This window comes from Octopus bimaculoides, chromosome 2, assembly GCF_001194135.2.
Source record: "Octopus bimaculoides isolate UCB-OBI-ISO-001 chromosome 2, ASM119413v2, whole genome shotgun sequence".
NCBI lineage: Eukaryota > Metazoa > Mollusca > Cephalopoda > Octopoda > Octopodidae > Octopus > Octopus bimaculoides.
The window spans coordinates 103,284,520-103,297,639 of NC_068982.1; the positions used below are offsets into that span (position 1 = coordinate 103,284,520).

Here is a 13,120-nt window from a genome sequence, read left to right on the forward strand (position 1 = left end):
TATATATATATATATATATATATATATATATATATATATATATGCAATTTAGGAACCAATGATATAAGGTGAGCTGGCAGAATCATTAGCATGCAGGACAAAATGCTGAGCAATATTCTGTACATCTTTTATGTCCTAAGTTCAAATACCACTGTAGTCAACATGACCTTTCATCCTTTCAGGGTCAATAAAATAGGTACTAGTTGAGTACCAGGGTCAATGATCACCTTCTCTAAAATTTCAGGCTTTGAGCCTATAGTAGAAAGCATAATTCGTAAATGTTGAAGTGGTTTAGATGGGTCAAAAGAATATCTTGTTACAAGACCTTTTGCTTCAACAATTCATGTACAAAGTATAGATGCATGAAAAGAAAATAATCTCATTTATCCAACATAAATGAATAAATGAATGCCAAAACTATTAAGTATATGTGTAGGTGTATGAATGCATATGTGCATGCTTCTGAACAGGTGAACATGTCATGTGGAAACTGTTACACCTAATTCTTCCACCTTTCTGAATGTATCACATATACACTAATTTATTTTTGCAAGCCTTATCTATTCTTTGCATTCTCATGCATCATTATTATTGTCCTGTTTCTAGTCATGCATGACATTTCCTCACTCTCAACTTACAGGCAACACTATAGCCCAGTTTGTTTAGTTTGTGTCACACTAAATATACAATAATCTAAATAAAAAAATTTTTTCTTACAAATTTTTAAGTATATAAAGAAGAATATAATAGACAGGTAATAGAGGTGGGAGTATTAGCATGGGGATGTATGTGTGTCTTTGTGTCACTGCAGTTAATCAGTAGGTGGAGTGAGGTTCAGCTATGAATATGGCATATAATCAATGGTAAAACAAGTTTGATATGTAGTTACTAAAGTAGTTATTATTGTTGCAGTAGTTGTTTATTGTCAAATCAATTCTGATTGAGCAAACCTAATACTATTTAAAAATATCCAAATTGTAATGATAATAGAATTTCGAACTGAAAATCTGTCAATGTTGAAGCACCCCAGGGCAAACAATAATCATGGTGTAATTTTGTGTCGGTGTCGAAATGAATACATTGTTGCTGCTTCCAACTTGCAAGCAAGCCACATAGAGCTGGCTGTGGGACAAGCATGTAGTAGAGAGATCAAGTCCAACAATCTTGAGGGATTGACCCTGAGATTTGTTAACTGAAATACCAAAACTTAGTTTGACTGGAAACTGAAGCATCTTAAATTCAAATGGAATATTAGTAGGTTTGAGATGAATTTTTGGAATAAAGACATTTTCTCCTTTGTGACTACCTATTATGATTGTTGCTTGTAGGACATGGTGCTTCATGGAAGTAACAATTAAGTGACTTCCATTACACAGGTGAGATGGGTCAAGATTCCGAAATAACATAATGGAAGCACCTAGTTTTAGTGCCAAGTTATGTGGTGGCATTCCAGTAGGTTTAAGTGTGTTCAGAGATTCAACAAGGTATTGAACAACCTGATCTTGATCAACTGTTGTCAATTGATCAAAAAGCCATTTCTGATGTATCTGTTAACTTTTGAAGAAGTTCATGATTGAGTTTATCAACCATTTCATTAGTTGGAGCCAGTATAGCTCTTTCACACAGCCAGTTTACATCAGTATAATTGACAGATAAATTAGAAAATACTTTATCCATAAGATCCCTAAGAGAAAGTATCATATGATTGCATGTAATTTCATGTAGTTGAAGTCTTGAGTTGAATGTTAATATCCCATTACCAATCTTAAGAAGCTCGTATGATCACCTTGTAGAAGTACTCTCATGTTGCTTGTAAGATGAAGTTTTTTCAAATGTCTGCAATGGTACGATTTTTGTAAGCATGCATTGACCTCATCAGCATTTGACCCTTTGGGAATAACTGGCAACTCTTGATGAAAATCTCCTGCAAGAAGAACTGTTACTTCTCCCATGAGCATGCTATTGTTTTTTTTATGTCTTGGAGGGTACAGTCAAGTACCTCTAGAGCTCCATGATGTGACATAGTGCACTCATCCCAAACAATGAGGCAAGTTTGTTGGAGAACTGTTGCCATTGCAGAGTTTTGGGAAATGTTGCACATCTGAGATTCTTTATTGCAAGGTTCAGAGGGAGCTTGAGCATGGAATGAGCAGTTTTCTCCCACTGAGGAGGGTAGCTGCAATACCAGAAGATGCAACACTGGAAGAAGGACTGCAGGTGAAAGTAGCAAAAAGATCTGATTTTCCGTACGTCTCGATATATGTTATAGCATCTTGTATTCATTTGTACATATAACAAGGACCATCTGTGAATGTAATGGGAGGATTAAAAGTTGCCCCATGTTTTGAATATCACTATCTGTCCTCAGAGCATCTAGGAAATGAACATAATTTTTAGCCCCTAACTTTTTGGATTGTTTCAAATGTAGAGGAGATGCTTACTCTCAACTTTAGCATACATATCAACCAGATATTGCCGAAATAGATCACGATACATGTGTAATTGATTTGATTGTTCTGGTCTCTTTAGATGTGTGAGTGTGTGTGTGTGTGTGTGCATGTGTGTGCATGTGCATGTGTGTGTGTGTGTCATCACAAAAATGTATGTATATTCACACACATATATACTCACACACATATACTTCTCAGTCATTGGCCTAAAATGTGTAATGAATGCGCAAACACACACACACACTCATGTAGAAAATGTCATGTTGTCATTGTGGTATAAAATGTTGTTTGCAATAGCTGACTTATAGAAAGATCATAATGTTAAATTTTTGTAATGCAAATATATAAATGAAAATAAAGTTTATTTGGTAGCCGAAAGATTAATCTTTTGATACCCCATATGTCACATACATATACTAATATATGTTTTTAATACATATACTAAGACAGACGCAGAGAAACATACATTCACGCACACCTCAGGTGTATCTCTGTCCCTCTGTATGTCTCTCTCTCTCTTTAGATATATGTGTGTGTGTGTGTGTGTGTGTGTCAGTCGTCACAAAAATGTATGTATACATCGTCAAACTCACACACATATACTTCTTAGTCATCAGCTTAAAGTATGTAATGAATGCACAAACACACACATTCAGAGACACATACAAAACTCATATAGAAAATGTGATATTGTCAATGTGGTATAAAATGTTGTTCACGATAGTTGACTAAAAGAAAGATTATAATGTTAAATTTTTGTAATACAAATATGTAAATGAAAATAAAGCTTATTTGGTAACTAAAAGATTACAGAACCTTTTGATACCCCATATTTCAAAATCGGCAACTAAGTTTTCGAATGCATAAGGAACATATGCACACACACACACACAAATTCTGCTTCATATTCTTTTATTCTTTTACTTGTTTCAGTCATTTGACTGCAGCCATGCTAGAGCCCCACCTTTAGTCGAACAAATCGACCCCAGGACTTATTCTTTGTAAGCCTAGTACTTATTCTATTGGTCTCTTTTGCTGAACTGCTAAGTTATGGTGAGATAAGCACACCATCATCAGTTGTCAAGTGATGGTAAGGAGACAAATACAAACACAAAAATGCATACATATGAATAAATATATAATCACTGCCAGCCGGTGTAGCACAAATTTTCAAATCAGACATGAACTTGGTACTCAAGATTTACAGACCTATCAAACCTAACAACTGAGCTAATTGTTTAGCAATTTAGATTATGTTAATTTCTGCATTGCCATAATTGAGTGTAATTATTTTTAGGTCATCTACTATGACATATCTCAAGCCGCCTGACCAATAGAAACTATTATATTTCAATTAGGATACAAATTCTTGAAGAATGTTAATTAGTTTATCAATGTTTTATGCGCAATGACTTTAGAGGGTTTGAAGTTATCTGTTTGTTTCTAATCTCACAGAGATTAAACATGTATGATTTACTACTACAAGTATCACCACCACTACCACTAGTACTACTGCTATGAGGATGCTGTATGACCAAATGGTTAACTCTTTTATTATCATATTTTTGTTGAAAAACACTGCCATTACGTCAATTTTTCAGGCAGTGAGCTGGTTAAATCATTAACATGCTGGACAAAATACCAAGCAGCATTTTGTCTGCCTTTACATTCTAATTCAAACGTCACTGAGGTTGACTTTGCTTTTCATCCTTTCAGGGCCAATGAAATAAGTACCAGTTGAACATTGAGGTCAACTAGCCCCTACCTGATAAAATATCAGGCCTTGTGCCTATAGTAAAAAGGATTATGTCAATTAAGTTTGAAAATAAGGAAGAGTTTAGTAAAATAGCATCATGATTAGCTGGTGTTGGGAATGTAAATCACAATGAAATTTTGATTGAAGGTTTTAATTTAGATCACTTAAATCAGGGGTTGCCAAACTTTTTCAACCATTGACCACCCCCTTTAGCCACTTCTTCTTCCGCACCAACCACCCTCCTCATTTAAAATATCTTAATACCCTACCCTACTGTACCATAATGATGGCAATTAATATGTTAGCTAAAATATATATGTACGACAAATTAAGAAATTCTATTGAAGATGACACACTTTTTTACGTTTAAAACTACGTGTACCAGTATACAGTATTAAACTTTCAATTTTTATGAAACTGTTTTCATGGTTAGAAAATGTGAAAAGCACATCATATTACTGGAATATCTTTTATTGAAACTGACAACATCAATGTGAGGGATGAGCATGGTGATCCTGAATCTAGGCATTGATATCAGGCTGAATGTTGGTCATTTTCAGTCTCAAATCACTTCGTTCCTCCAGGTTCAGGCAATTTCTCTGTTTGCTGAGGATTGCATTTGCACGGCTGAAGCCAGTTTCCACCATGTAAGAGCTGAGAAATGCCACAAGGAATGGCTCAGCTGCTGATCTCAAAAAAGTTTTCATCACAATATTGAAACTGAAATCAGACAGTTCACTGATAGAGAGACAACCATAGCATAAAGGACAGCATAGCATTCAAGTGATCAACATTCCTGCTTCACAAATCCAACACCTACAATGACTTACTAACAAAAACATTTATGAGATATATATTTAATATCTTATCTCTCCTAGCAGGCCTAGTCATTTCCATAAGCAAACACTTGACAGTCCGCATCCCCTCAATCACGCCTCTCAATCTTCAATTACAATACAGATTACAACATCAGGTCTCAAACGTTAGCAACAGCAGACTTCTCGCTGCAGTAAAAATTTATCATGCTTTCCTACATTTCATGGCGCTAAGTATTTCAAGCAGTTCATCTGGGTGAGCTGGTTTTTTGGAGACCAACCCCTTGGCTATCATTGACCCCTGTAATTCCTCGCCAAACTCTAGGGAGTTCCTCGGACCCCCTTTGGTGACCCCTGCTTTAAATCATGAAATTGGTACCATAGAACCAGGGGCAGTTTTGGGCAGGTTGTTATCAAATGAGTTAAGAAGTTTACTTCATAACCATGAAGTTCCAGGTTAGATTCTACTTGGTGGCATCTTGAGCAAGTTTCTTTTACTCTGGCTTCAGCTAGACTCAAGTTTTGGGTAGAAGAAAATTGAGTGGAATCCATTTGAATGGATTGATCCTGTAATTTAAGGTCTGGATTTGTCATGTGTCACATTGATCCTGCTTGAGTATTACCTTCAGAACATATGCGTCTGTAGAATGACCAACCACTTATCTGTTAATTCAATGTGCAAAAAGTACAGTTGGTTGAACAATGAAAATAATCAAAAATGATGAAGATCCATTTATTGTTGTTAGTTGTAATAGTGCAATGCAATAACAAGAGTTAGAACGCTGGACTAAATACATAGAGGTGTTTACAAAATAAATCACTGAAGGGAAATTACTCAGCAACACCAACCATTAAGTTGCGTTAACATATTTTAATACAGCGAGCATAGAAAATAGTTAATAATGATTATCATGCATAAGCAGATAGTGTCACCATCATCATTTAGCATCCACTTCTCCAAGCTTGCATGGGTCAGCTGGAATTTAACGAAGTGGATTTTCTACAGTCAGATATCCTTCCGGTTATAATATTATTTAATGCTAAACTGCTCACTTACATAACTAAAGGAGTTTTATTCAACTTTGAAAGATTATAGTATTAACATATCCTTATTATGTTCATGCTTCCTTTTGATCATCTTATTAAATCTCTGTCACTGTATTTCATATTGCCAGTGAGATAAGCTAGAGATAGCTTCCGTTATCTAGGTGACCAAGCCATTAGTGGAAGTGGATCCTCTGAGAGCATAGCTGTGAGAATAAGAATAGGCTGGGAAAAGTTCAGAGAGCCCCTACCATTGCTGGCAACAAAAGGCCTCTCTCTCAGGGTGAAAGGCAGATTGTATGATGCCTGTGTGCAAACAGCTATGCTACATGACAGTGAAACATGGGCTATGACAGCCAAGGACAGCTGTGTAAAGAAGTGCCGATCTCTAACTGTGGAGGGAACTTATGGTAGAGGTAGACCCAGGAAGACATGGGACAAGGTGGTGAAGCATGATCTTCGAACTTTGGGCCTCACAGAGGCAATGACTAGTGACCGAGACCTTTGGTGATATTCTGTGCTTGAGAAGATTTGACAAGCCAGGTGAAGTAGAAACCTTTGACATTATATTGTGCTTGAGAAGAAGACCTATCAAGCCAAGTAAAATCATAGTTGTAGCAACTACTGATGTCACGCAAATGGCACCCATGCTGGTGGCACACAAAAGCACCCATTACACTCTCAGAGTGGTTGCTGTTGGGAAGGGCATCCAGCATAGAAACCATGCCAAATCAGCCTGGAGTCTGGTGCAGCCTTCCAGCACTTGCTCAATGTGCCATGCAGCAGGAATGAACCCAGACAAATGTGGTTGGGAAATAAGCTTCTTACCACACAGTCACATATATTGTCAAGAAATATATTACTGGTTATGGCATATAGGCCTGGCCGGAATATTACTGTTCATTTTAAGCTGACTATTGCACTTGGCAATATTGATCACACACACACACATAATGAATTTGTGAGCAATAGTGTCATTAGTTATAGGTTTCCAATGAACCGATCAATGGTCCATTACATTTGGTGATGTCTGTACAATTCAGGATAAATATCAGAAAGTATTTTTTGTTCAATGCACTGATTTATTGACAATTTGTTACTGATGTGTATATCATTTATTGATATACACACATATGGATACAATGAGCTTCTACATAATTTTTAACTACCAAATTCCACTCAAAAGGCATTGGTAAGTACAAGACTATGGTATGAGGCACTTTTCCATGTCACTTTATACTGAGGCTGAGCCCAGAACAACACAGTTGCAAAACAAACTTCTTAACCACACAGCTATGCTTTCACCTAGGTATTTACTTTATTGGCAATCAAGATGTCATACTAAACTTGATTCTCAAAATAATTTACTTTATTCATTATATAAGGAGAGCATAAATGACCAAATTAATAGCGTACGAACAACCAACCAAAAAGTTAGTAATTTGTATCTTGTCGCAGCCATTGCCATGACACTTAGCATTTAACAGCAGAGTTCGTTTATCTCATAGTAAATACAGCAAAGTAATATATTGGGTCACCCCATAAATAATGCAGTTTTCTTATACTTCCTTTTATTTTTCAAAATTAAGATAAACAAAGTTATTTTTAAATCTAAAATATACTCTCCTTCATTTTCTACAATGTTCTTCCATCTATCTGGTAGACTTGCAAGGCCCCTCTTCCAAAATTCATTTGTCGGTGATGAAAAATACTCCTCCAGTACTGTTCTGACCTTGTCTACAGAATTCATATTTTTTCTGTCCAAATGATTCTGAAGACTGCAGAATAAATGATAATCAAATGGGGCAATGTCTGGCAAATATGGTGGGTGGGGTATCATTTCCCATTTAAACTGCTCCAGCCTTTGGAATGTCATCCTTGCTGTATGTAGTCAAGCATTATCCTGATGGAAGAACACCTTTCATCTTGAAAGCAAATATGGTCGTTTTTCTTCTAGCGCTGACTTAGGCCATTCAAGCTGCTTGCAGTAGATCTCCTTTGTTATCATTTGGTTTGGGTTTAAAAGTTCAAAGTGGACTTAACCTTTCATATCCCATCAAACAAATAACAACACCTTATGTGCTTGAATACCTTCTTTAGCTTGGGGTGCCTGTGTTTCTCCTTTTCCCTACCCACTGTCTTTGGCACTTGACATTTTTATAGAGAACTCATTTCTTGTCACCAGTCTCTATTCAGCCCAAGAAAGGTTCATTCGTGAGACGTGACAGCAAAGAAGAGCATACATTCACTCACTGTGTGCGATTAGACTTGGAAAGCTTGTGACTTTCTGATGACACACAGGTGTTGATGAAAGGGTGAATAATCAAATCCAAGCTTCTCTGCTAGTTCCTCAACAGTTACAATGGGATTTTGTTCCACCAGGGTTTACAGGACATCCTTGTTGAGTGCTACAGATCTTCCAGGACAAGGCTCATCTTCTAGGCTGTAGTTTCCAGCTCGGAATTTCTGGAACCATTGTTGACACTGGTTTACACTTATTGTCCAGTCCCCATATACTGCATATATTCCTTGCACTTTCTGTTGTTGCTTTATTGATCTCATAACGCAAAATATGCCAAATATGCTCCTTAATGATAACTAAATTCTTTGTTATATCTAAAATTAATTGAAAGAAACACAGCAGCTCAACAGAAATATGGTAACAAAAGGGTTAAAAACCAGTCTATTTGATTGTATGGACTATTTAAAATAATTTATCTCCAATTTATTTTTTCTCTTATAATGGATTGAATCCTAACATTAAAAGAAACAGTGTTTATATGTATAGAAATGTGTGTGTGTGTGAGAGAGAGAGAGCTTTCTGCAGTGTATTATGTTAAGGTTGAAACTTTATTTCTAAATAAACACAAGGAATATTGGTGTGACACAACTCTCCTCCAGACTAACATTATATCAACACTCCTATATCAACCATGTAACCTGCTCTAAACATGTTAAAGTTTATGCAAATAAAATATACAAATATTAGCTGAGTAGCCTGTTGTTATCAAGTTATTTTCACAATAAAATGCTTGTATTGCAATTATTTTTTTCCATACCAGACCATGTCTTTCCTGATGGATAGGTCTCTCAATCAGGATATATTTCTGCATTATTTTGTTTTTCCACTTGGTGCATAGATATAAAGATTTTTCTTGCTTCACACTTTTGAACATTCATTGTTAAGGTGACCATGGGTGAAACAGGGCTCTTCAGGGTGTAAACCGACAACCAAAAATGTTTGCCCTTGTGATTTGTTGATGGTCATGGTAAAACTAAGACTCACTGGAAATTGAAGTCGTTTGAAATGAAATGGGACAATGTCTCTTGAGTCTGTGTGATAGAGGCTTTTGTGCACTTTCCATCTAATCAACGCATCCTATGCTCAGGTCTCTTCTGTGTACATGTAATGGAGGCCCATGTTTGCATATCATCAAGTCTATTCCTTCTCTGTTCTGATATCACCTGAGCTCACCACTGATGCTTTGCAGAGGTCTTTCAACTGTCACCCTGATTTAGGTACAAAGCCAACAGTTTCAAGCGATGCACTCAGTCAATACTGGTGACCAGTACTTCATTTTATCAAATCCAAAAGGATGAAAGGCAAAATTGACTGTATTAGCATTTGAACTCAGAATGTAAAGTGCCAGAACAAATATCCAATGCATTTTTACCAACACTCTAGAAATTCTGCCAGTTCACAGCCTTGAGCCTTAATATAATGACTACAGCAAAATATTCATAATTTTACAGGTAGTAAGCAGTTTGTTTTTTAACATAAGTTAGAGGAGGAAGGGTAACTCCCATAACTTTTAACAGGGTTTTAATGATACGAGGGAAGAAGTTATCCTCATAATGGAGGCTTGATTCAAATGTTTGCAACAGGGTGGCTTCTACTAAAGGTATTTCAAAGGTCAAATGGTGGTATTAAACTAGGTAACAGATTAAGTCTATCTGTCAATCAAACTTCACTCACAAACTTGTAGTTGATTCAAAGCTATAGTAGAAAATACTTGCCCAATGTGCTATACAGTGTGATTGAACCTGAAGCCACATAGCAATAAAGCAAACTACTGAGCCATGCCTATATCCATCTTAGTCTGACAACCTTTTATCAATAAAGTTAGAAAGTATAATCAAGCAAATTATATTATGAAACTAATGAAATAATTCTTTTTTTTTTTTTATTAAATAATGTGAGTCATAGAATGTCATGAGTAAACAACTTGACAGAATACATAGGTAAATGAATAAATAAAAGAATAACTTGAGAACTGCTAAATGTTGATTTATTTTGACTAGTTACAAATACCAATTTTTGTAGGGGAAGGTATAGTTGACTTAGTAAATGTTACAGGTTATTATTTTGTTGACTCAGTGGTCAGGGGAATGAAAGACAAAGTCAATCTCAGTAGAATTTAAATTCAATAGAAAAAGAAATACATGCAATCCATTGAATGTATAATGTGGATTTATGTGGGACAAAAAAAAAAGGCTTTAGATGATCATTTCATAGTAAAGTAATGTTATTATACTCAACATAAGTAAGCAAAAAAAAAAACAAAAAAAACCTGATTCAATTAAAATTACAAACTTAGTCATGAGACTAGTTATTTCATAATTTTTAATTCTGAAGAGGAAAAAAAGCAGAAATGGCAAGAGGACAAACCTGAAATTTTAATTAATTCTTTCAAATATTGGTACAACATTGATAATTTTAAGAGGAGGGAGTTAGTCGATTACAGTGACCTCAGTGCTTGACTGAGATTTATTAATAGCGAAAATTATAAAAGCAATGCCACTAAGTATTTTGTTTGATGTGCTAATGATTCTGCCAGCTTAACGCCTTGAAAATTCTAATTAAAATACATTAAAGAGTGAGTTTGATTTTTAGCAGTACAGTAACAATTCTGCACATGTTTTGGTCTTATTAAGTCTCATCAGTGAAGAATAACTTAACCATAACTGCTAGATCTTAGAATGACTAAAAAAAAATTGTGTGTGTGTGTGTGTGTGAATTAGCTGATGAATGCAGGATAAATGATCAGAAGTAATGAGCCTTCTTAATATTAGTTTCAAACTTTTGCACAAGTGCAGCAATTTTACGGAAGGGGCTAAGTTGATTACATTGATCCCAGTGTTCAGCTGGTACTTATTTTATTGACCTCAAAAGGATGAAAGGCAAAGTCAACTTCTGCAGAATTTGAACTCAGAACATGAAGACAAACAAAGTGCTATTAAGAAACTGTCCTTTACAAATCAGACATGATCTTGCAGTACAAGCCCATCCATCTCACACCAGTGTACAAGAGGTGAGAACATTAAAATGAGTGATGATAATAATAATTTTATAAGTAGTCAGATGCTCACAACTTGTTTTCAATTATTTCAGAAAAAATATGAGTGTCATAACTTCTTCTTTCAATTCCAATATGAAATAAGAAAAAAAATTTTTTTGCTCTAATTGTAGATTGAGAAATTGATTTCATAATAACATTTCTAAAATATTACGGAGATGTACTTGCATAGCAAGTGATTTGATCTGCGGTCGTGTGCTGAAACAAAAACAATCGCAGTGTGGAAGGTGTTTATAAGCCATTTAAAAACACACAAAAAACCGTTAGATTCACTTCAACATTTTTTTTACCTTTTACTCGATTTAGTCATAGGACTGTGGTCATGCTGGGGCATCATCCTGAAGGTTTTAGGCAAACAAACTGACCCCAGTACTTATTTCTAAAGTCAGTAACTAATTCTTTCGGTCTCTCTTTTGCCAAATTGCTAAGTTACAAGGATGTAAACAAACCAGCACAGGTTGTCAAGCGATGGGAGAGGAACAAACATAAACACTGACACACACACAAATTGCGGTACATATTCTAAAATTGGAACGATACAGAGAAGATTAGCATGGCCCCTGCGCAAGGATGACACGCAAATTCGTGAAGCGTTCCATATTTTCAAATCACGGTGGTGCACCAGCATGACCGCAGCCACTTGGCTGAAACACATAAATAAATATATATATATATATATATATATATATATATAGGTGAGAAAGTTGGTATGTGAAAGCACGTGGTTGGATGTATAAAAGATAATAAGAGTGAAAAAACTACAGAAGGCTTGTGTTACTTGGTTAAAGTATATATCTAAATTATGTCAGAAAAATGTTAGAAAAATGTTAGAAAAAAGTTATAAAATCTTTTTGGTATATAAACATTGTATATATATATTACCCCGTCTCCATGTTTTGTCGTAAGGTCGCATTAGGTTCACCACGGGCTTCCACACAGTTTCCATTCATCAAATTCACTAACAAGGCATTGGTCAGCCTGGGGCTATAATAGAAGACACTTGCCTAAGGTACTGCAATGAAACTGAACTCGAAACCAAGTGGTTGCAAAGCGAGCTTCTTTACCACACAGCCATGGGCACTTCTTACATATGCATGATTCGCACTTACTTTGATACCCTCATTATTACATAGCATAATGAATGACTCTGAATTCAATCCAAACCAAATCATTTTGTGTTTTAAATTTATTTGGTTATTGTTCTTTAGCCCTGAATTAAGCATTGCAGACCTATAATCAAAGATATTCTAGCGGTGACCACCCTTATAAATCTAAGCCGACATTGTCCAATGTGTTTCCTTTTTCGGATGTGATTTGAGGGAGATTTGGCTGCTATTTCTAACAGATCGAAAGTATAACAGCTCTTTCGTTGGCTCATACCTGTAAGGTATTTCAAGATGGATATCAACAGGAATAAAATCTGAATAAAAAATACAAAAGAAGTTAATAATCCAATAAATACCGAATACTTTTATAATAATTCTTTTTAAAAATATAGAAATATTTGAAACACCATAAAAACTGACAAATTCGTATTGGTGTGGGACGTTAGCCGACTAATAACTAAAAATTCATAGCGTGTTGAAATGACAGTATTAAAGATATTGATATTTTTTTCAACTATCTGTCTCACCTGTTAATACGGTTTTGGAAAAAGATATTTTCATTTTCCTTTTATATATATATATATATATATAT

At 35.3% G+C, this 13,120-nt stretch overlaps 1 non-coding gene across 1 annotated transcript; it reads left to right on the forward strand.

Annotated features, from left to right (window-relative positions):
- Positions 1-11,923: 11,923 nt before the first annotated feature.
- On the forward strand, positions 11,924-12,027 carry LOC128247151 (U6 spliceosomal RNA). Its single transcript, XR_008263564.1, has one exon. It is a non-coding gene; the product is annotated as a U6 spliceosomal RNA (small nuclear RNA).
- The last annotated feature ends 1,093 nt before the right edge of the window (positions 12,028-13,120 follow it).